Here is a 24,612-nt window from a genome sequence, read left to right on the forward strand (position 1 = left end):
CTGGATCACTCATCACATTCTAAACTGCCAAAAGACAGTGAAGCCGCTACTATATTATAGATCAGTGGTTAGCAGTATGTCTCTGTAGTACCGGTAGTTACAGACTCTCGAGTATATTCAGTACCGGCAACTGCGTTCAGTCGCTTCCGTGTAAGTCAAAACGCAGGGCTCCAGACAGTAGCCGAATATATACTAGTGTCTGTGAATATTAAACTGCAAAATACTATTTAAATATTACTCCCGCAAAATCTACATCTCTGTGGGTGACTGGCACAGATGCGCGAGAGCTCGCTGTTTTGTAGTCTCTGCTGTGTGTCATGAGGACACGAACGCATAAACCGTCACTTCATGAGAATTTACCGTTTCATTTGAGAATACTGTCATATCATAAACACAGACACTCAAAGATCTTCATGGCAGCCCATTAAAATAAATGTTTGGTTTACATGAGTAAATTGACAATATATAAAGCTACTGTTGTAGCCTACAGTAATAATAATACATCTCTATAATAATAATAATTATGCCTAGATGGTTGCTTGTTTTTTACTTGTTAGAGATTATCTGATTAATAGATCTTTTTTTATATTCCTAGACTTATTTGTTGCAGTTTTTTTATACAGTTATATTGTAAAACGTACTCGGTTACTAACGTAACCTCGGTTCCCTGAAATACGGGAACGAGTACTGCGTCGAAGACGCATATGGGAAAAACCCCCTTTTTCTCCTGAACTGAAGCCTTATTCAATCACGCAGTGAAACTGCACAGCCATTGGATCGTGCAGTGCTATTAAAACAAACCAATGGCTTGGCAGCGGTGCTGCACGAACCTATGGCAGCGAAGCCCGCCAAAGCCCGCCAATATGGGCGGGGAATCTGGCTATATATTGGCCGCTTCGCCACAGGAATTCAGGTTACTTCGACTGAAGCGACGACTGAGTTGTGCAGCCTTTTTAGCATGGCAAGGAACGCAGTACTCGTTCCCGTATTTCAGGGAACCGAGGTTACGTTAGTAACCGAGTACGTTCCCTTTCAATACTTCACTCGTACTGCGTCGAAGACGCATATGGGAACCCAGTTCAATCACGCCATGCTAAGAAGGGAGGACGACCAACGCAATCAAACTTGATTTGTTAAACCAAGATATGATAATAGCAACTAGGGGCAGAATAAGCTCAATGAGGTTACGTCTGGCCTAGCCTGATCATCCCGTGTTCGTATCGCCTCAGTAGCCAAGGGACCGAGTGCATACGAGTAGAGTTTGAGCCTTGGGCAAGAATGGCCAAGAGCATGCAAATGAGGAACAAGAAGGTGACCTTCACACAGAAAGTACCCTAGCATGAAGCGCTGGGACGTCTAGATTGTAAAATCTAGCAAATGTGGACGGCGAGCTCCAGCCAGCCGCCTCACAAATTTCTGCGATAGTCACACCATTAGACCATGCCCAAGACGAAGACACTGCTCTCGTCGAATGGGCTCTTACTCCAATTGGGCTTTGCAGGCCCAAAGAAGAGTAGGCTAGCTGGATTGCATCCACAATCCACCTTGAAAGTCTTTGCTTAGAGACCGGTAACCCTCTGGTGCGGTTTCCAAAGCATATGAAGAGCTGTTCTGATCGTCTTATTGGTGCAGAACGCTCTATGTAGACTTTTAGAGCCCTCACTGGGCAAAGTAGATTCAGCCCTGGATCCTCCTCTGTGTTTTGTAACGCAGAGAGGGTGACCACTTGTGCTCTAAAAGGTGTGGAGAGCACCTTTGGCACATAGCCATGCCTCGGTTTCAGGACGACCCTCGAGTCGTTAGGCCCGAATTCTAGGCAATTAGGGCTCATCGAAAGTGCTTGCAAATCACCCACACGCTTAACAGACGCTAGTGCCAATAGCAGAGCGGTCTTTAGCGACAGGGCTTTAAGGCCTATGGACTGTAGCGGTTCAAAGGGGGCCCCCTTCAGGGCTCTCAGCACCGTGGGCAGGTCCCAAGAAGGGACGGTGGGAGGGCAAGGCGGATGAAGCCGTCTGGCACCTCTCATAAATCGGACGACTAAGTCGTTTCTGCCCACCGACTGGCCTGCTATAAGGGCGTGTGATGCCGCTATAGTTGCTACATAGACCTTGAGCGTGGAGGGGGATCGTCCCTTCTCCAAGAGCTCTTGCAAAAATGACAGTATCACTGATACGTCACAAGAGGTCGGGCTCTCACCATGGTCTGAACACCATGTGGAGAACACAGACCATTTGGAGGCATAGAGGCGTCGTGTAGACGGAGCTCTAGCCTGTGAAATTGTGTCTAGCACACGCTCAGGGAGTCCCGCGGGCTCCCGTCGAGCGACCAAATGTGCAGAGACCACTTCTCTGGGTGTGGATGCCAAATCGTCCCGTCCGCCTGAGAAAGGAGGTCCCGTCTCAGGGGAACGGGCCATGGGGCTGCAGTCAGCATCTGCGACAGGTCGGCTATCCAGTGCTGATTTTCCCAGAATGGGGCTACAAGCAGAACCCTGCATCTCTGGTCCCTGACCCGCCTGATTACTTGGGGAATCAGAGGGACCGGAGGAAAAGCATAAAGAAGACGGTTGGGCCAGTCCTGGGACAACGCGTCCTTGATCTTGGAAAAATATATTGGGCAATGAGAGTTGTCTTTTGAGGCAAAGAGGTCTATTTCCGCTCTGCCAAAGACCTCCCATATCTTCTGAACCGTCTGCGGGTGGAGTCTCCACTCTTCTGAGGAGACTCCGCTTCTTGACAGCATATCCGCGCCCTTGTTCAGCTTGCCCGGAAGATGCACTGCTCTCAGGGACCCCAAATTGTTTTGGGTCCATTCCAGCAGTCGCGACGTCAGTCTGAAGAGACGCGTCGACGACAGCCCACCTTGGTGATTTATATAAGAGACCACCGTCATGCTGTCCGATCTGACCAGCACGTGGTGGCTCTTTAGGTCTGACAGGAAGCTCTGGCAGGCTCGTTGAACTGCAATCATCTCGAGGCAGTTGATGTGGAGCCTGCTCTCCTCTTTCGACCATTGGCCGAAAGCGGGTTTCCCTTCGCACAGCGCGCCCCAACCCTTGTTGGACGCGTCTGTGGAGATCACTTTCCTTCTGCAAACCATACCAAGTGGAGCACCCCGTTCCATCCATTGCATGTCCCTCCAAGGGGTCAGGGCCGAAATACAGTCCTGACTCACCTTGATATTCAAGCGTCCGTGACGCCATGCATGAGGTGGAACACGTGGTTTCAGCCAATATTGGAGGGGGCGCATACGAAGAAGCCCGAGCTCCAGCACCGGCGATGCCGCCGCCATAAGACCCAGCAGCTTCTGGAATGTCTTTAGGGGTCGAGAAGCACCTATTTTGAAAGAGGCCGCAAGTCGCTGTAGAGCCGCAGCGCGCTCCTTCACCATTGTTGCCCTCATCGTCACTGAGTCTAACACTGTTCCCAGAAACGATATCCGCCGGCTGGGGGACAGTGAGCTCTTGACAAAGTTCACCCTGAGCCCCAGGCATTCCAGATGGCTGAGGAGCACAGTTCTGTAACCCAATGCCTCCCCCTCTGACTGAGCTAGAACTAGCCAGTCGTCGAGGTAATTGAGAATGCGGATGCCCTTCTGCCTGAGAGGGGAGAGAGCCGCATCCATGCACTTTGTGAACGTGCGAGGCGCCAGAGACAGCCCAAAGGGGAGGACCTTGTATTGGTAAGCCACGCCCTCGAAGGCAAATCTCAAAAACGGCCTGTGACGGGGGGCTATCTGGATGTGAAAGTAAGCGTCTTTCAGATCCAGCGAAAAGAACCAATCCCCTGAGCGTATTTGCGAGAGGATTTGTTTCAATGTGATCATTCTGAAGCGCCGTCTCATGAGGGCACGGTTCAGATGTCTTAAATCGAGGATGGGGCGCAGCCCACCATCCTTCTTGGGAACCAGGAAGTAACGGCTGTAAAATCCTGAGTCGCGGTGTGCTGGGGGAACGATTTCTATAGCTCCCTTCACCAGCAGATTTTTCACTTCGGCACGAAGAACGTGAGCGTTCTCGTTGTGCACTGAAGTGGTGACCACCCCGTGAAAGCGTGGTGGCCGTCGTGCGAACTGAAGGGAATAGCCGTGTTTTATTACTCCCATGACCCAATCTGATACCCCGGGAATGGCTTGCCATTGTGAGGCCCGGATGGACAGAGGTTGTATTAACTCGAGTGATTGACCGCCGTGGGGGGACATAGCACTCGTTAGTGTTGTGTGAGGAAAACTGCTCTTTTTGTGAAGGAGTGTGTTTTTTATTTTTTGCACTATAACAGCGCTTTGCTGTCTGGGCGCTAACAAGGGCCCATTGTTTGCAGCAGGAACAACTTCGTCGACATCTGTAGATGGACGGCAGAACACACGGGGCAGTTTGGGGGGTGGTCCGGCTGTGGCGAGACTTAGCCCCCTCCTCTTTCTTTCCTGTTGATCAGGATGACGGCGGCGGCGCAGGGTCCAGCACTATCTTGGGCCGGGGTCCCATGCGCTTGGGATACTGGTACCGTCTGGTGGCCGAGCGAGAACGGTGTCGAGGCTCGGGTTTCACCGGCTGGGCTGCGGTGGTAGCAGCTGGCGCTTGCTTAGGAGGCTGACGAATCGGCACCTGTTTGGGGCGATTGGTAGCAGATGAAGCGCGCTTCGGCAGGAAGTGTCGCATTGCCTGGGACGACTTCTGCGCCTCTGTGAAACGCTCGGCGAATCCCTCTATCGCCGGGCCAAAGAGGCCGCTGGGGGAGATCGGTGCGTCTAGGAACTGGGCTCTGTCAGCATCCTTGATCTCCGTAAGGTTGAGCCATAAGTGGCGCTCCAAGACGACCAGGTTAGCCATCGAGCGCCCAATGGCCTGGGCGGTGCTCTTGGTAGCACGCAGCGCCAAGTCTGTTGCACTTCTCAGCTCCCTGAGCGTGGCGACATCTGGGCCAGACTCGTCGGTGGCGGCGAGAAGTTTGGCCTGGAAGACTTGAAGCACCGCCATAGAGTGGAGCGCCGCGGCTGCTTGCCCTGCCGATGAGTAGGCACGCCCGGCGAGCGTCGACGTCGTACGGCAGGGTTTGGACGGATGGTTGGCCTTGGCTTTCCATCCAATAGCTGCTGGCGGGCAGAGATGCACGGCCACAGACTCGTCCAGCGGCGGCAGCCGTTCGTATCCTCTTTCATCAGCGCCGTCAATTGAGGTGAGGGCGGATGAAGATGAAGTACGCAGGCGCGCTGAGTAGGGGGCGCGCCACGATTTAGTGAGCTCGTCGTGGACCTCCGGGAAGAACGGAGCAGTTCGCTGACGAGGGGCTTGCTGGCGCCCCGGCAGAAACCATTCATCCAGACAGCTACGGGCTGGTTCCTCTGGAGGAGACCAATCCAGACCCAGCTCGTCCACTGCCCTGGAGAGAACGCGGATAAGCTCGGCGTCCATCCCGAGTTTCGAGCGGTTTGGCTCAGATGACATCGAGGGGGCGGGGTCCGGCGAGCCCGACAGCTCCTCAGCATCTGAAGCGGCTAGAGACATGCTGTCCTCTAGCAGTTCCTCCTCAGTCCCTCCAAACAAAACCAGATCACTCGCGGCAGCAGAGGGACACTGGTCTGGCTGTACAAAGAGGACTGGGGAATCCCCTCTGGGCGGAGAAAACGAGGCACGCGGGGGCTGAGCCGGCGTGAGCTCGCTTTCATCCTGCTGCTTTAATCCTCTGCCCCGCCTTTTCTTCCTCGCCGGCTCGCGGGATGAAGAAAAAGGGAGGGCGCGAGGAGCGAGATCGCTCTCTGAAAAGAAAGCGATTCGCGAGCGCAGAGAGGCGATATTCATGTTCTCGCAATGAGAACATGAATTCCCCGCGAGTGCTGTGTCAGCGTGGGGTTTCCCCAAGCACGCGACACACTCGCTGTGCCCGTCATCAGCGTGCAGAGGGGCTCTGCACGAGCTGCAATGACGAGACGGCATTTGCAACAACGCCGTAGAAAAAGGCTCTTTTAGAGAAATTTGCTCTTTCAATATATCTCACCGGATGGCCGCAGGGAAGCGATGAATCTGCGGTGGGGACCGGCAGTCGCGTTCCAGTGCGAGGCGTGTCAACGGCGAGCAGTTCAGCGGAGATCAGCGAAGCGATGTGACGTCGTCGCTGAAGGAGAAATAATCTGAATTCCTGTGGCGAAGCGGCCAATATATAGCCAGATTCCCCGCCCATATTGGCGGGCTTTGGCGGGCTTCGCTGCCATAGGTTCGTGCAGCACCGCTGCCAAGCCATTGGTTTGTTTTAATAGCACTGCACGATCCAATGGCTGTGCAGTTTCACTGCGTGATTGAATAAGGCTTCAGTTCAGGAGAAAAAGGGGGTTTTTCCCATATGCGTCTTCGACGCAGTACGAGTGAAGTATTGAAAGGGAACTTAAATACCTTTTTTAGTTTGCGGTGTTAGATTTTTGGCTGCATTTGAAGTTCTTTTTTGCATAAGAAAATAAATAATACTGTCAAATTCATGTTAGATAATAAAAATACTGTAATAAATACAGTAGTTCACCATGTATTTGTTCATGTTTTATTGAGGGATCTGTCTGAAGCACACCATAAAAAAATTCTAGCAATTTACACAGGGCTAGTAGTATATACAGCTGTATATACAGATATACACCCAGGTATCGGATCAGTACTCGGTATCGGCCGATACCCTGAGCCCAGGTATCGGAATCGGTATCGGGAAGAGAAAAAGGGTATCGGAACATCTCTAGTTTTAAGTAGTAAAAACTAAAAATCTCGAGGTCCCTGGGTGCTTAGATTTGGTGTTCAATGTCAGTTTAAACATTAAATATCCAGAAGACGTGAATGAGTAGATTTGCCTGTGCGCTCATCTGAATCGCCAAACCTGTGCAAATACTGAGTTCTCTTTCAAGACGTGTGCTTGAATGGATGAATTCATACAAAAATTATGTCAACATGCTTGTCTTGGTGAGTATCCCAGCAGACAGTACAGTATCAGTGCACTGGATCCAAACATTGTCTTAAAGAGACAGCACTTTCAAATTGTTAATCAAACAAGGAAAATACAAGGAAATCACTCACTGCTCTTGATTGAAAAGATTTTGTAACTTTAATAAGGATTAAACTTTCATGCAGTCAAATATGCAATATTATTTTACATTTAATATGTAGTGTTATACCTACCCAAAAAACCTGAAAAGCACAGTTTGTTTTATTTGTATCTTTGCTCGGTTGTATTTATTTGTGCTGTTGCTTGTAGCTTGATTATAACGGTATAGACCTTTTCCGGTATGGAAACGGTGTCTCTAAAACAATGTTACGAACCGAACTGTGAGTAATTTGAGCTACTCCCAACTCCATAATTATCTGAATATGTTTGCATCTGACTTTCCATCTCCTTAGATCTAATTTCCACCTTGTTATTGTTCCTATTTGGTTAGTGCATTGCCATGTCAAGTGCTTTCAGTTCCCACCCACTTTGTTTTCCCCTTTAATTCTTGTACTTTTCTCTCCTGTAACTTTTCAGTAAAAGCCACAACGCATTGTGAAATAAAACAAACCCCTTCTTGTACATCCCATCAGCTGCATACAAACACAAAAGTCTAATCCGTCCACTTGGTATTCAGTTGAATTTCAGACGATCCTGCGCTTGTGTAGAGAGAACCACTGCTGTGAAATTGGTCTGTGTTTAACCAGAAAGAGCCACTCGCCCAATAAAATCCCTGTTTTGTCTCCTGCGTCCAGTAGAGGACACTGCGGCGCCGCTCAAAACTCACCTGAAGCCGTTATTACATTTTTTTTTTGGAGCTGGAGCCCAGGGGAGGGTGATGCATTGGATTTACATTCGTGTTTCTAGGCCTCGGGGAGGGTTTCGGTTCTCTGGAAACTTGAGAAAATAATTAAGCTAATACAGACAATGTCAACAATAACGTCAAGTTGAACCTTTAGTGGCACAGAAGATATTGTGCCATTTCCTTCTCCTCCAAAATCGTTTCAAATGAAACAGCACAGCAAATCTGTATTAGCATTGCGCGTGTTTGAGCCGATTAGCTGAAATAAATTGGCTCTCGCGCAGTAATTTTCCAGGTTTTGTTTCGCTGTCGTTTGAGTACTTTGTCTTTAAACTAGCGTGTGACTGGTGAAGGTGAAATAGGGGTGAAATGTTCTCTGTGTGAGTGGTTCTCACAGAGAGGCGTCTCGCTGCGCGTCCCTCCAGTGTCTTTCCCTTTCCTCTTTTTCATTGATCCCGTTAATTGATCTCGGTTTTTTCCTCCTCACCGCAGGTATGCGATTCCTCCCGAGCACGGCAAGAGGTTGGAGCGGCTGGCGCAAGGTAAGACCTCACATCTGTTCGTTAGCATGTCTTCATGCAGAAGTGGAACTTGGGAGGTTAGGTGATCAAAACGGAGGTCATTTACATACAGAAGTCTTAAAGGAAAAGGAGCAGAAACAGAATTAATGTTGGAAACTTGTTCACTTTTTGTTCTGTATTTTTTTTGAATTTATGTATATGTAAACACACACACACACATGATTGTTTTTGTGAAAAGTGGGGACATCCCATAGGTGTAATGGTTTTTATACTGTAGAAACTGTATATTCTATCGCCCTTCACCAACCCTACACCTAACCCTCACAGGAAACTTTGTGCATTTTTACTTTCTCAAAAATAAACCTAATTCTGTATGATTTATAAGCGTTTTGAAAAATGGGGACATGGGTTATGTCCTCATAAGTCATCCTCTCCTTGTAATATCTGTGTCATACCCATGTCATTTATACAGAGTTGTGTCCTGATATGTCACAAAAACATGCCCACACATACATACATAAACATGCACACTCTATACATTTAAAAATATATAAAATTTAAATGTTTGGTAAAAATATATAGTAAAACTAAGATAATACATGTCATAATATATACAAATGAAATAAATATATATTATATAAACGTGTGTATGTATATATATATATATATATATATATATATATATATATATATATATATATATATATATATATATATATATATATATATATAATATATGTATGTATATGTGTATGTGTGTATGTATCTCTATAAAATTATATTATATGCTATTAAATGTATTAATACAATAAAAAGATAAAATGAACAAACATTTGGTATATCACAATATTATATAATAATATAATGCACTAATTTATTTCTATTTATATAAAACATTTAGAGATAAAAAATATAAAACATTTTTATAACATCATCTACCGTTTATCATTAACATCGATGATTGATATCGTTAACTCTTCGATTTTGTGTGTGTGTGTGTATATATATATATATATATATGTGTGTGTGTGTGTGTGTGTGTGTGTGTGTGTTGTATTAGATTTATCTATTTTGATGTATATTTTTTTATTTTTATAAATATATCATTTAAGTATACATGAAACATTTATGCTAACCATTTGAGCTAATGTCATGTTTCACTTCTTTTGAAGTCGAACAATAAATTAGTGTAAGTAATAATCAGCAAAATTTCTTAGTTTGTTATTTACTGAAGGTAGAAAGCCATACAGGTTTGAAGTAGAGTAAATAATGGCAGAAGTTCATTATCGGATGCTTGAAACGGGGAAAATCCTTTTCCGCTGGTCTTTTCCTGCCCAAATTACACAGACAAAACATCGGCGTAATCCTGAATGAGGTGCTGACAGAAAATCCCCTTCCCACCTCCCGAATCTTCACGCCGCTGTCTAGGAAAGCCCTGGCATCTGCCTGTGGTTGTGTGGATTGATGTGAAGATGTTTGTGCATCTCTCTGAGATCTGAGGCTGCTGTACTTCAGAACACTAGTATAGCCCACGCACACGTGCTCCTGTCCCACAAACACCGCGCTTCAAACACTCGACATGATGCAGGGTTTTCACTGAGAGATGTCACACAGAGAACACGCCTGTAAACACCAGCAGCGCTTTCACACCATTACTCCATTTTTCGCCCACATTTGGTGTTTTATTTTTTTGTTTTCACCCATTGATTAGAATGTTATTTATTATTATTAAATAAAATTTACTCTGTGCTTTATAGATATAAATGCAAGTTTAAGTGTTACATTTTATATTTGTTTTTAATATATCTATTTACAGTTTTATAATAAATATTTCAACATTACATTTTATAAATATTCTTAACTTAATTAATTTATGTAGTGTTTTCTTTTTGTCATTTTTAATTTTCAACTGTTCTTTATAGATATAAACCCAAGATAATTTATATAATATTCATTTTATTTATTAAAATACAAATTAAATGTCTTCTTTTTAACATGTAATACTCATTTTATTTATATTTATCTTGTTATATGTATTGAAAATACTGAATGTAGGGTTTATATTTAAGAAAAAAAAATATATTGTGTTTTTTATAATAATTTCTATTAAATTGAAGTATAATTTTATAAATGCATACTTTTTTGTAGACATAATGTATTTATCTTTTGAACATTTCATTTGTTTTTGTTTTTTTTGTACATATAAAATGTGATTTGTAAAATTTCATTATTTATCGATACTTATTTGCTAAATATTTTTTTACATATCATTTTATTTCAATATTTTTACATTTTATACATTTAAATACTATTTATTATTATTTGATTATTTATAATTTTATTAATATTTTTAAATGTTAAAACTATTTTTTACATTATATATTTTGTGTGTGAAATGGTTCAGCTTTTGCGTGCAAATACAGAAAGACAGCCGCTGCATTGATCGAAGGGATGTGAAACTTCACTTGTTTTAGCGAGATCTTGGAAACAGTAGCATGCTAAACCCAAAGGAAATGGTAGATGGGTGAATGCACTGTCAAAGTTACAATGGCAAAAGTTCTCTGCTAAGTGAAAATTACCCTAAATCTTCTCTATTTAAGCCGGAAAAGCCATTTAATCGTGTTAGCGCTAATGATAGACGCCACGGATGAATCATGCGTGTTTGCACTCTTGTGGCGGTTATCAGACATTTTCTCTGTGTCGTTATGCCCCTTATTGTATTCTGTGGGCAGAAATGAAGAGACGATTATAATAATTAAAGGCTTTCAGCGTGATTCAGTGCGAGGCTGATGTAGTGACCCGCGGCCGTCTGACGCGCGCAAGCTTTTACCCATAACCTCAAAACCGGTGATTACACGTTACGCTCGTAATCATCCCTCGCTCGTCACTGACTCTTGCTTTATCGAGTCTCCACAGATGCTTTACTGGATTAGCTTTACATTGACTTTGTGCTGAAACCTTGCTGTAGACTGGCGCCATGCTAACCGCTAACATTTATGCTAAACGAATGATTCAGAGCAGGGAACTTGATTTAAAGTTGATCCCAGTAGTTTTGCATTAGCATGTTGCTAATGATGTTGTAAACTTTATAGGACGGCAATATTGGGTTTAATCATTCTTTTTCAACAATTTATTGATATGACCAAAATAATTAATAATAGCATTAATGATAGTACTAATGGATTATTATTATTATGCTTATTTCAAGTATATGAAGCAAATTTCATACAGAAATTACAATTTCTTCTCATTATTTTGTAATAACTGGAATTAATTAAAAAGAATAGTTTTTTATTGAATGAGTAGATGTTTGTATGGTTTTATTTTTAAAGTCAATAATACTAATATGCTTTAATATATATTTTATTGAATATATTTATAATGTGTTATTGCAAATGTTGTCATAAAACAAATTGCATGGAGATTTAACAGTATATAATATTATTATTTTTATTTAGTAGCATTTAAAAAAAATAATGTATTTATTTATTTATATGAAATGAATATCTATGTGAAATTAAGAAACATCATGCAATCTATTAATAATAATAATAATAATACAACAAAAAATGTGGTGTTTTTGCACATTTTGACAATAAAAAATACAAATTTAATAAAAAAAAGTTGCAGTATATAATACTATTCTCATTTAGTTGGAATAAATAAAAAATACTTTCAAAATCTAAAAAATTATATTAAATTAAAATAAATTATTTGTATTAAATATCATGCAGTCTTCATAATCTTAATAATAATTAAATAATTAAATACAAAGATGATAATCATTATTATTATGATATCACAGTTATCACATAGTAACATAAAAAATATTATTATAATATTTACACCGCGCAGTTTGATCTCTAAATATCATGAGTCTGTTTATTTCAGCGTTTCATCTGTTGGCATTTTTCTCACTCTCTCTTCGCTGTTTGTGGTTTTCTGCAGGCTTTTTTCCAGGAAGTTCTCAGGGCTGCGACGCGTTTCTCCGTCACAAGATGACCCTCATTTCTCCATCGATCCTGAAGAAATACAGCATCCCCTTTGACAGAGTGAGTTACTCATCTATTACATCACTTCCTGTCACTGACACAGCCCAAATGTTGATTCATATGATATAGCTGGAGATAAGTGGAATAAATTGTCAATGATTTTATCAATGCAAATGTTAATCACAGCGGTTCACAAAATCAAATGGGAATGTTTAAGCCATTTGCAATATACTATAAAAACATTAAAAGTGTAATAATAATTAAACTATAAATCAAAATGTTCATTTTATTTATTATTTTTATTATTAGTTATAGTATTAATACTAAAAGTAATAAAACTAATAATAATAACAAACGTATATGTAGTTTACTTAGTTACGATTTATTGTTGTTTTAATAATTATTGTAATATTTATAATTGTATTGTGCAGATTGTCACTTTATAATGTGACGTATTTTTTTCGTGTTATGATGTTATAATTTGTGTAAAAAAACTAAGAAATATTAAATTCATTAAAATGAGGTAGTAATAATATAAAATTATAAAATTAAATAATAAAAAACTCAACAAAAAACTTTAATTGTAATAATTTATTTTATATTTATTATTTTTAAATTAAAAATACTGATGTAATAAATAATAAAACTATATTATTTAAATTTACAATTTGTTATATTAATTGAATTTACATTTTATTATGTAGGTTATCACATAATAACATGCAACAAATTAAAGATTTTTACGCTATTTGATTTAATGTTAATTGTGAAACTATTTGATTAACATTTGCGTTGATAAAAAAAATCTTCGATTTATTGAACTACCAACTTTGAGATAATAATTAAATTAATTTCAAATTATTCATAGTTTCTCATAGTTTTGTAAACTTTTTTACAAAAGCAAGTTTATATATCAATATTTATTTTTTTCCTGTGGATACATCATGTCATCTTCATTTCTTACAGTTTGATTATCTAATGATCTAAATATAGCGCAGTTTATATCAAATTAAATTCCTTTCTAAATTGTTCTTGAAATCTTAAAATTAATTTATGCATGGTTTTTGTGAATAATTTGCATAAATTCACTCTATTGGATTTTAACAACTTGTTTTAAATGTTAGTTTTTAATGAAATACGTTTTGTGTGTGTGTGTGTGTGTGCAAATTATCAAACTTTTTAATTTTAATTTCTCTCGTTAGTTTTGTATCTAATGCTGTAGCACCAGTGCTAATCCGTCAAACTGAATGTGCTTACAAACAACTTTTTACGAACAACTTATAACTTTTATAACCATTGCATCAGTAAAAGCAAATAAAGCTTATTTATTTATTGTAATTCGCTTTGTTAGAATTTGCATAATACAATAAATTTTTTTATAATATTAACAACTAAATAAATTTACCAATGAACAGTGTATTACTATTTAATTGAATTGAATGCTGCAATTTTTAATTCAATAATGGTTTCGCAAACTATTTGTAACTCAGTTCTGTTCCTGTTTCATTAATACGCCAGTGAAAGAAGCTAATGAAGCAATTTTTTTTGCTTCCTTCACTGACTTAATAATTACGAATTTCTCTGTAAATTATTCGGAAAACCATTCTTACATCTGCCATCCTTTAGATGTTTAATTTCAGTAACAGTGCGTGTGTAAAATGAATACAATACAACAATAAAAAAATAAAAAAATAGGAAAATTTGACAAAACATTTTGCTAGTTTCATTAGTATACCAGTAAAAGATACTGAGTTTATTTTATTAGCTTCTGATGTTTTTGTAATTAAAAAGCACAAGCAATTTTGTGGAAATGTGTTGAAACAATTAAAGAATTTAAAGAATTAAAGAATTAATGTTTTTACGAACATTTTACTCAAACGGTCTGCTTGTCTTTATTAGCTTCAAACATTTTTTATAGAAACACAAGCAAATTTAATTTTGTTGAATGTTGTTGCAACAATTTTAATAAGAAATGTTTTTAAAATTCTACTTGTTTCATTAATACACCAGTAAATAAAGTTGATAAAGCTATTAGCTTCTGTTATTGGCTTATTGCAGAAATTTGTTGCGACTATTTTCATCAGAATGGTTTAACGAACAGTTTACACAAACGTTAGTAGTACACACACGATTTGCTCTTTTGTGAGCGTTTATTTATTTATTTTTTTAATAGAAGTAAGGTGTGTGCTGTGCACGTTCTTGCTAACAGCCTTGCTAACAAATTTTTCATGCGCAGATTTTTGTTTTTGTTAAAGATCAAACCTCTGTTAGCTCGCTAAGCTTGGTTGCTTTTTGGGAAGTATTAGGAATCTCTGAATGTGTTTTTTTCATGCTAATGCTAATGCAAGATGTAGCACTAATGTCCTGTGGTCAGAAATTGTAGCATTAGCATTTAGCTTTGTGTACAAAGATGAAGAGGGTAGTAAACTAAAGTGCTGTGACCCCTCACACATCTTTCTATGTGTATTTACACAACAATCGTGATTTATATTTATACGTGATTTATACGGGCCGTGGATTACATTTCAATTTACTCTGTCGCCTGCTTCCATCCATGCAAATTACTCCTTTTTTTTTTTTTCTCCATGGATAATTCCCATTTTCAGGAGCCCGAGACCCTCACAGTGAGATTAAAATGGGAATAAATCTCTGTAATGAGGCTAGATAAAGTTCAGCGCCGCTATACGTTCCGCTCAACTGCTGCAATCCTGATTTTCACTCCTCCATACGATGGATGCTATCGTCACTTTTGAGTTAGAGAGAGTGAGATGAAACCGAAAGGGAGATGAAGTGTTGATCTCAGCAAGTTTCCTGTCTGTCTGACTCTCTCCGTGTGTCTGGGGACATTATTAGAGCATCAGCTCAAACTCTTGCTAGCAAGCAGTCTTCGCGAGTCTGAGGAGAAATTCATTAAGATTCATCTGCTCCACCATTATGGTGACCGTTAATACTGTTACGATACATAATACCAGACTTAATACCGATGTTTTCTGGATGCTGTACCATGGTTTTCTTTGAAATGCTTTACGGTAACGTCACCATGAACTCAAAATGTACTTTTTATTGTTAAAAAGCCTGTCAGACTATGTAATAGTGCTCATTTTGGTAATAAAATCGGTTTCAAATTATTAAAAGCAAATTTAAAATAATGAATAAAAAGTAAATGTATTATTGTAAGTTCAGTTTTATATATATATATATATATATATATATATATATATATATATATATATATATATATATATTTATTTATTTATTTATTTATTTATTTATTTATTGTAAATGTTATTAATTCTTTTATTTTTAAATAAATGCAGTTGCTCAATTCAAATGCAGTTTTTTTTTGTAATTCAAATTTATACCATAATACGTGACTTTTTTCTAAATTAGAAATGCATTCTATTTTAAGTAAAAAAAATAATATAGATAACTTTTCAGTAACATTTTGCATGCATACTATTAGAATATAAGCCATGTATTAGTGCTAATTAAGCATGTATTAATGCCTTATTCTACATTACCTTTTTCTACATCACTAATCCTACCCAATGCCTAAACTTAACAACTATCTTACTAACTATTTATAAGCAGCAAATTAAGAATGTATAGAGAGAAAAGTCATCGTTAATAGTTAACAAGTGTAACCTATTCTAAAGTGTTAACAACTTTGTACTTCTTTCAATTAAGTTAAAATGTTTTTATTTATTATTTAATTATTAATAATACTTGGATATACATTTATGCAAAATTCACTTGTTTTATAAAATATTTTGTGTATAATAGTTTCGCAATTGATTATTTATTGTAATGCAAATTTGCACCATAAAGTTTGACTTCATCGCTTTATTAAATATTAGCTTAAGTTAATTTAATATATTTTCTTTCAGATCAGATTTCTGCAAGTTATTCGCTCTGTGTTAAATATTTTTTTTATGTAAAAATTTTTCGCAATCATATTTTTTTATGGTAATGCCAGTGTACAGCATAAAACCTGATTTATTTATTTTTTTTTCAAAATTAATTTTATTATTTTAGTTTACTTTTTTCCTTTCACTTCAGATTTTTATTGTCATTTTTTTATACGTCATTTTGTTTTTCGTGCTCATTCATTCATTGACTTTTTTTTGTTCATTCAATGTTTTCATGTTTTTTTTGTATTATCGTCTCATATAATATTGTATATTTTTTTTTGTAACAACAAAAAGCAGTACTTTTTCTAGTTACCCAACTCAAAATAATGTACCTGTAAGTTTACGAACACAATCTGGGGCAAATTCTACGAAATTGTCTCAGAACGCTATTAATGAATCTAACTTTCTTTCTAAGCATAACTTTACAGATCGCAAAGCTAAAAAATAAAGTGAAATAAAAAGATTCATTAGCTAAGGCTGGCTAACTTTCCGCCATGATCCATGCCTCCATCTTAATCCCTCTCGTAGCATCTGAAAATGTCTTTTAAACGTTTCTTCTGGCCGCCGTCAGCCGAGGAGCCCAAGGTCTGAAGGAGACGATGAATGGATGGAGAAAGCAAGAGAAGATGCTGAAGTTTTCTCACAGCAAATTTATTTTCCCGTCGGCCACTAATGGCTACAGATATTAGCGCTCAAAGCCGCCGTGTTTCTCAGTCTCGGCTGATTTTCCCGCAATGGCTTTTTCTCCCTCTGAAGTGTCGTTTGCAGCTTAATTCAGTGGTTATTGGCTCTTTCATCAAAGTACAGTTCAGTGCTGCCTTCACCCAGATTACTGTAGAGCTCAGTGAAATTAATAATGTGTGGGGAAACGGAGCAATAGCTGGGAAAAAATTAAACGTTAAGCACTTCGTTCTTCAGAGACACATGCGTCTGTCCCATGAAGATGAACCGTGAGCTTCATGATTATTACCACATGAGCAGAATTTACAATAAAGTGTAGATACTGACATTCAAACTCAAGTTATTCAAAAAGACACATAAAAAATCTTTTTGCAATCAGAATCAAAAATCAATATTTTTTTATGTAAATTTACACCATGATTTGGTATTTTCGTTTTCTCTTATTTCTTGTTTTTTGTGTATAAAATTTTAGCAATTTATTCGCTATAAAACGCTGTACGTTTTTCAGTTCCCAAAACATCGGTGTAAAAATCTAATCCACCCAGTTCGATGTATTTTACTACATGAAATAAAATTTGTGTAATTGCGAAGTTCCACGCCATAATCAGCGCAGATAACGTGAAATGTTTTAAGAGATTTTGCGCATTTGTGATGATTTTGTGGTTGTCGTCTTTCTTTGTCAGATCACACAGGAGGAAGGCGAGTTCATGATCACGTTTCCGTACGGATATCACGCCGGATTCAACCACGGCTTCAACTGCGCCGAGTCCACGAACTTCGCGACCCTGCGCTGGGTCGACTACGGCAAGATGGCCACGCAGGTGAGTGTAAGTCTAACAGGACAGATGTCAGTCACATGAGCCACACTCCTTCAGTTCATCCTACATTTGTGCATGCATTCATTTATTCATTTGCTCCTGATTCGTTTGTTTGATCATTCGTTCTTTCATTCATTCGTGTTTTTTGCTTATTTATTCATTCTTTTGCAGTTTCTCAGTGTCTTTTGCATCAGTTTTTTTCTTTCATGTTTGTTCTTTTAATTTTTCCTCATGTGTTCTCTCTTTTCATTGGTTTATTTGTCATTTTCTTTCTTTTTATTTTTGTTGGTCCTTTCTCTGTTTTTCTTAGTTAGGTTTTTTCTTTTCGTCGGTTCTTTCTTTTTTCCTATCTTTTTTTCTTTTCATGTGTCGTTTTTATTCTTTCAGTTTGTTTGTTTTCTCATTTTTTATTTCATTTTGTTTGTCCTATCCTTTTTATTTTTTAGTTTCATTTTGTTTGTTCTTTTACTTTTCGTTTGTTTTATTTGTTTGTCTATTCATTTTTTCCGTTCGTTTTCTTTTATTTCTGTTTGTTTTACTTTCTTTTTTTGTATTTATTTCCTCTTTTTTGTCCTATTCATTTGTTTTTTCATTTCATTTGTCTTAGTTTCGTTTGTTCTTTCTTGTTCTCTCTCTCTCTCTCTCTCTCTCTCTCTCATATAACGTAGGTAGTTTTTCCCGATAGTGTTTTTCTTCAAATTAAATCAAAATGGCAGTGGTGAGCAAGAAAATAAAATTAAAAAATAAAATTAATACATTAAAAAAAAAAACATACTATGCCTTTATATAAATATTTAAATAAAATAAAATTGAAATTTGTATTATATTTCTTTGAAAGTTAGTAAGAGCAGATTTAATGTAAATTTGAAGTGGAAGATTTCAATAACAAAACAAAAAAAATGTTATTCTAATGTTATTCTCATTATATATTGCCTATGTATTGGGATTGCAAATATATATATACACACTTTATTGAAATACTTTGCAGCTTGAGTTTTTTTTTATTTTTATATAAAATGTTATTTCATTTAAATGGTTTTATAGAATTTTATTTATTAATTTGATATTATTTATATATTACTTTATGCACACACTGACACTATTCATATGTATGAGTGTGTGTGTGTGTGTGTGTGTGTGTGTATTTATGTATGTGTGTATATATATATATATATATATATATATATATATATATATATATATATATATATATATATATATATATATATATATATATATAGCCATTTAAAAGGAACAATACATTTCCTTTTACTTTTTTACTCATTTAAGAATATTTATCTCCCTATTTTCACAATTTTCTTTAAGGTAATCTAGCTTGTAAAAACTTATCTTGGAAACAGCTGAGTCTCAGTTACGCTCCTGAAAAGTGTTCACCGCATGATTGTACTTTTAGTTTTGGCTGTATCTTCTTCTCAGCGCTGCTTGTTTTCCAGGAGTCTGATCCTTCCAGTCGGGTTGCAATTGCATTTCTGAGCGTAATATGGCAAAGACCTTGACATTTCGGAGTGAAGAATAGCACTTGTTGCCGTTATTATGCCCTCTCTCTCTCTCTCTCACACGCACACACACGCACACACACACACACACACAGTGTTTGCAGTGTTTGTCTTCACTTCAGCTGCAGAATGTTTCTGGTAATTGAACAGCAGCATCGGCGCAGTGCAGGAAATAACGGCCCGATGTAATACAGCCGAGAGCATCTCACAGGAAAATTACTTTTATTTCCATCTGTCTCTCTCTCTCTCTCTCTCTCTCTCTCTCTCTTTCTCTTTCTCTCTCACTGTTGATTGAGAGATGTTGATTTGTGTGGTTTCACTTCGATCCACTGCGTGCAAACTCTGCAATTAAAAGGCTGTTTTTTTTCCCTCGCAGTCGTTGGTGCTGATGATTTAATAATCTTGTGTCTGCGCACCTGCATGAAGACTTATTTCATCTAATCATCACATCTCGTCTCCATCGCCTTCATTTTCCTCTCAATCATTGTTTCAGTCATGAATCCCATGATGCACTTCATTTTATTCTCATCTTTTATTCAATTTCATCAGTTTCAACGCCGATATTTTTGTAGTTTTTTTTTAAGGTGAACTTGCATATATATTAGAAAAACATATATTTGTTTTAAATATTCTTCTTCACATTAAATTTTAATCTGCCTTTGCATCTTAATTTTTTGTGTATTTAAATAATTTACATTTAAGTATTTATTTAAATATATGTATTAATGTATAGAAATTTAATAAGTTAATAAATATATATTATTTTTTTATAATTAATATTGTTAAACATACTTTTTTGATGCTTTATAGGATTATTCAATTAGTTTATTTGTATAGCACTTTTCATGATGCAAATAAACAATGAAAATAAAGTTTCTACATTTATTAATAGCTCATTATTTCTAATGTATTACTTTTATATTAATTAATGTTTATTATTGTTAATATTTATTATATTAATATGTAATATATTGTATATACATTTGCTTTATTATTCATATTACTCTATAATATTATTTAATTTCCAAACCAAAGGCCAAAATAAAATCACAAAAAAAATTAAAATAAAATAAAAATACAAATAAAACTGTATATTTAAACTGAATTGAAATATAAGCTATTAGGAAGTTAATATATTTATACAATTATAACTTTTTTACAGTTGTTGATTGAGTTTACTTAGAGATGTTGGTTCCCATTTGTCTTCTGCAGTGCACTTGCCGTAAGGACATGGTGAAGATCTCCATGGACGTCTTCGTTCGCTGCCTGCAGCCCGACCGCTACGAGCTGTGGAAACAGGGGAAAGATAACACGCTCCTGGACCACCTCAAACCCACGAGCCTCACCAGCCCCGAGCTGGAGCACTGGAGGAAAACCAGAGTCACGTACAGAGAGAAACTCCTGCGCAGGTGCCGAAATGTTCAGTGTTTCTTTTCTGTTTTTTTTTGCAACAAAAATCTGTTAGTTGTCTTCATCATTGATTTTAGAAAAAAAAATTCATCGGGCCCCTGAACAAAAAAAACTCGCTTTTCGCAAACTCACGGATTCATTTCAACTATGTGTGAATGTGAAAATCTGTGTAAGTACTGTATTTATTAAGTGCTTTTAATGCGAAACACAATACATTGTTAAATTAAAATAATATACGGAATGATAATAGTAAAAGGATGCAATGGCATGATGTTGGAATGTCACGTTAGAACGTTCATTGTTAAATTATCATTGGTTAATGGTTAATATCATTGAACATTTGTAACTTAAAAATGTTGTTTTTTTTTTTTAGCTGGTCTAAATAATAGTTGTAAATGTTATTTGAAATAAAAGTTTTATCGACCTTGTGTTTACTCTTTGAATCATAATAAATGAGAACTACTAAATTGCTAAACGATAGTGTTGAAATAAATTTGTTGTCCATTTGCGATGTTTGTCATAGAGTTCAAGCGAAGGTGAAACAGTTCCGCCGTCTGAAGCTGGAGGAGGTGAAGATTCTGGAAGTGGAGGGAGTAGAGCTGGACATGAGTGAATACCTGCTCAAGGTGGAGGAGCGCGAGCAGCAGCGGCGGCAGCAGAAGGACGAGCGCATGGCGCGGGAGGCACTCCTCACACTGGAGGCGCTGGAGAGGGAGGAGCAGGAGCAGGCGGAAGCAGCGCTCCGTTTAGAAGGTGCTGCAAGAAAACTCTTACCATATAGCCAGTGCTGGGGATAACGCGAGTTACATTATCAGATTACTTCAAGTAACTAGTAAAAAGTAACTCATTACTTTTTAATTTACAATAAAATATCGGAGTAATGGAGTAATCTGAGTAACTAGTAAAAAGTAACGCATTACTTTTTAATTTACAATAAAATATTGGAGTAACGGAGAAATCTGAGTAACTAGTAAAAAGTAACGCATTACTTTTGAATTTTCAATAAAATATCGGAGTTACTGTGTAATCTGAGTAACTAGTAAAAAGTAACGCATTACTTTTGAATTTTCAATAAAATATTGGAGTAACGGAGTAATCTGAGTAACTAGTAAAAAGTAACACATTACTTTTGAATTTTCAATAAAATATCGGAGTTACTGTGTAATCTGAGTAACTAGTAAAAAGTAACGCATTACTTTTGAATTTTCAATAAAATATTGGAGTTACTGTGTAATCTGAGTAACTAGTAAAAAGTAACGCATTACTTTTTAATTTACAATAAAATATCGGAGTAACCGGGTAATCTGAGTAACTAGTAAAAAGTAACGCATTACTTTTTAATTTACAATAAAATATCGGGGTAACCGAGTAATCTGAGTAACTAGTAAAAAGTAACGCATTACTTTTTAATTTACAATAAAATATCGGAGTTACTGTGTAATCTGAGTAACTAGTAAAAAGTAACGCATTACTTTTTAATTTACAAAAAAAACATTGGTGTAACGGAGTAATCTGAGTAACTAGTAAAAAGTAACGCATTACTTTTTAATTTACAATAAAATATTGGAGTAACGGAGAAATCTGAGTAACTAGTAAAAAGTAACGCATTACTTTTGAATTTTCAATAAAATATCGGAGTTACTGTGTAATCTGAGTAACTAGTAAAAAGTAACGCATTACTTTTGAATTTTCAATAAAATATTGGAGTAACGGAGTAATCTGAGTAACTAGTAAAAAGTAACACATTACTTTTGAATTTTCAATAAAATATCGGAGTTACTGTGTAATCTGAGTAACTAGTAAAAAGTAACGCATTACTTTTGAATTTTCAATAAAATATTGGAGCTACTGTGTAATCTGAGTAACTAGTAAAAAGTAACGCATTACTTTTTAATTTACAATAAAATATCGGAGTAACCGGGTAATCTGAGTAACTAGTAAAAAGTAACGCATTACTTTTTAATTTACAATAAAATATCGGGGTAACCGAGTAATCTGAGTAACTAGTAAAAAGTAACGCATTACTTTTTAATTTACAATAAAATATCGGAGTTACTGTGTAATCTGAGTAACTAGTAAAAAGTAACGCATTACTTTTTAATTTACAAAAAAAACATTGGAGTTACTGTGTAATCTGAGTAACTAGTAAAAAGTAACGCATTACTTTTTAATTTACAATAAAATATCGGAGTAACCGGGTAATCTGGGTAACTAGTAAAAAGTAACGCATTACTTTTTAATTTACAATAAAATATCGGGGTAACCGAGTAATCTGAGTAACTAGTAAAAAGTAACGCATTACTCTTTAATTTACAATAAAATATCGGAGTTACTGTGTAATCTGAGTAACTAGTAAAAAGTAACGCATTACTTTTTAATTTACAATAAAATATCGGAGTTACTGTGTAATCTGAGTAACTAGTAAAAAGTAACGCATTACTTATTAATTTACAATAAAATATTGGAGTAACGGAGTAATCTGAGTAACTAGTAAAAAGTAACGCATTACTTTTGAATTTTCAATAAAATATCGGATTTACTGTGTAATCTGAGTAACTAGTAAAAAGTAACGCATTACTTTTGAATTTTCAATAAAATATCGGAGTTACTGTGTAATCTGAGTAACTAGTAAAAAGTAACGCATTACTTTTTAATTTACAATAAAATATCGGAGTAACCGGGTAATCTGAGTAACTAGTAAAAAAGTAACGCATTACTTTTAATTTACAATAAAATATCGGAGTAACCGAGTAATCTGAGTAACTAGTAAAAAGTAACGCATTACTTTTTAATTTACAATAAAATATCGGAGTTACTGTGTAATCTGAGTAACTAGTAAAAAGTAACGCATTACTTATTAATTTACAATAAAATATTGGAGTAACGAAGTAATCTGAGTAACTAGTAAAAAGTAATGCATAACTTATTAATTTACAAAAAAACATCGGTGTAACGGAGTAATCTGAGTAACTAGTAAAAAGTAACGCATTACTTTTAAATTTACAATAATATATCGAAGTAATCTGAGTAACTAGTAAAAAGTAACGCATTACTTTTTAATTTACAATAAAATATCATAGTTTAAAAAAAAAAAAAGATTTTTTTTTCTTTCACTTATTGACTGACAAGTCTCCTGTCCCCATATTGGGAGAAATCAGAAGTTCAGAAGCGTTGTGTGTAGTGGTCAACCGATATGTGTTTTTTGAGAGCCGATGTTGATGCCGATATCTTGTAATATCATAAACCCTAGCAAATGCCTTCTTATTACTGAATGTGTGATTTTGTATTTTCTTCACATTCATTCGTCTTTGCAGCTGAAGATATAAAAACAGAATCTCAGGATCCTCCATCGGAAAACGGAGAGGAGAAGAAGAAGAAGAAAAAGAAGAAACCGAAGCATCCCGACGATCTCTCCTTCCAGCAGGTGTTTGAGCAATTTGCTTCCACCGACATTCAGGACCAGAGTAATGGAGCTGCTCCCGGCCTGCAGGTGAGCAGCTTCTCTGGTCCCAAAGCGTTTCTTTAGGATTTGAATTAAACGTTGAGGTGATTAAATTAAATTAAATCTTTTTTGCTTTCAGCCAAAACCTTTCACGAAACTGAAGAAGAAAGTTGAGGTGAAGAAGAGCCGAAGACATCCGTTCAGCAAGCCACCCATGCGCTCTCCTCACTCCATAGTCAAACAGGAAGCCTCTAGCGATGAGGGTAAGTAATGCATTCATGACATCATCAACGATAAACATTAAGCGCGATATACTTTAATTATAAAATTTCCCCTGGAATTTTACTATTCATTTTTTGGGCCTCATTTATGACATGCATGCAGATTCCTATGTGAATTGTTCTTCAAAACATTAATTTTCACTTAAAGTTTCAGTGCAACATTTTACGCTAGAACAGATTTACATTCTCCGTGCATGTTTTGTTTCATCGTAATTTCTTAATGATGTTAATTTGTTCATAAAACCATTCTTGCATGCATCAAGAATAAAAAATTATAT

The 24,612-nt window shown here is 36.8% G+C and overlaps 1 pseudogene; it reads left to right on the forward strand.

The window, feature by feature from the left end:
* Positions 1–24,612, forward strand: part of LOC113064642 (lysine-specific demethylase 4B-like) — a 54,086-nt pseudogene that overhangs the window by 11,243 nt on the left and 18,231 nt on the right.

Source organism: Carassius auratus, chromosome 47 (assembly GCF_003368295.1).
Source record: "Carassius auratus strain Wakin chromosome 47, ASM336829v1, whole genome shotgun sequence".
NCBI lineage: Eukaryota > Metazoa > Chordata > Actinopteri > Cypriniformes > Cyprinidae > Carassius > Carassius auratus.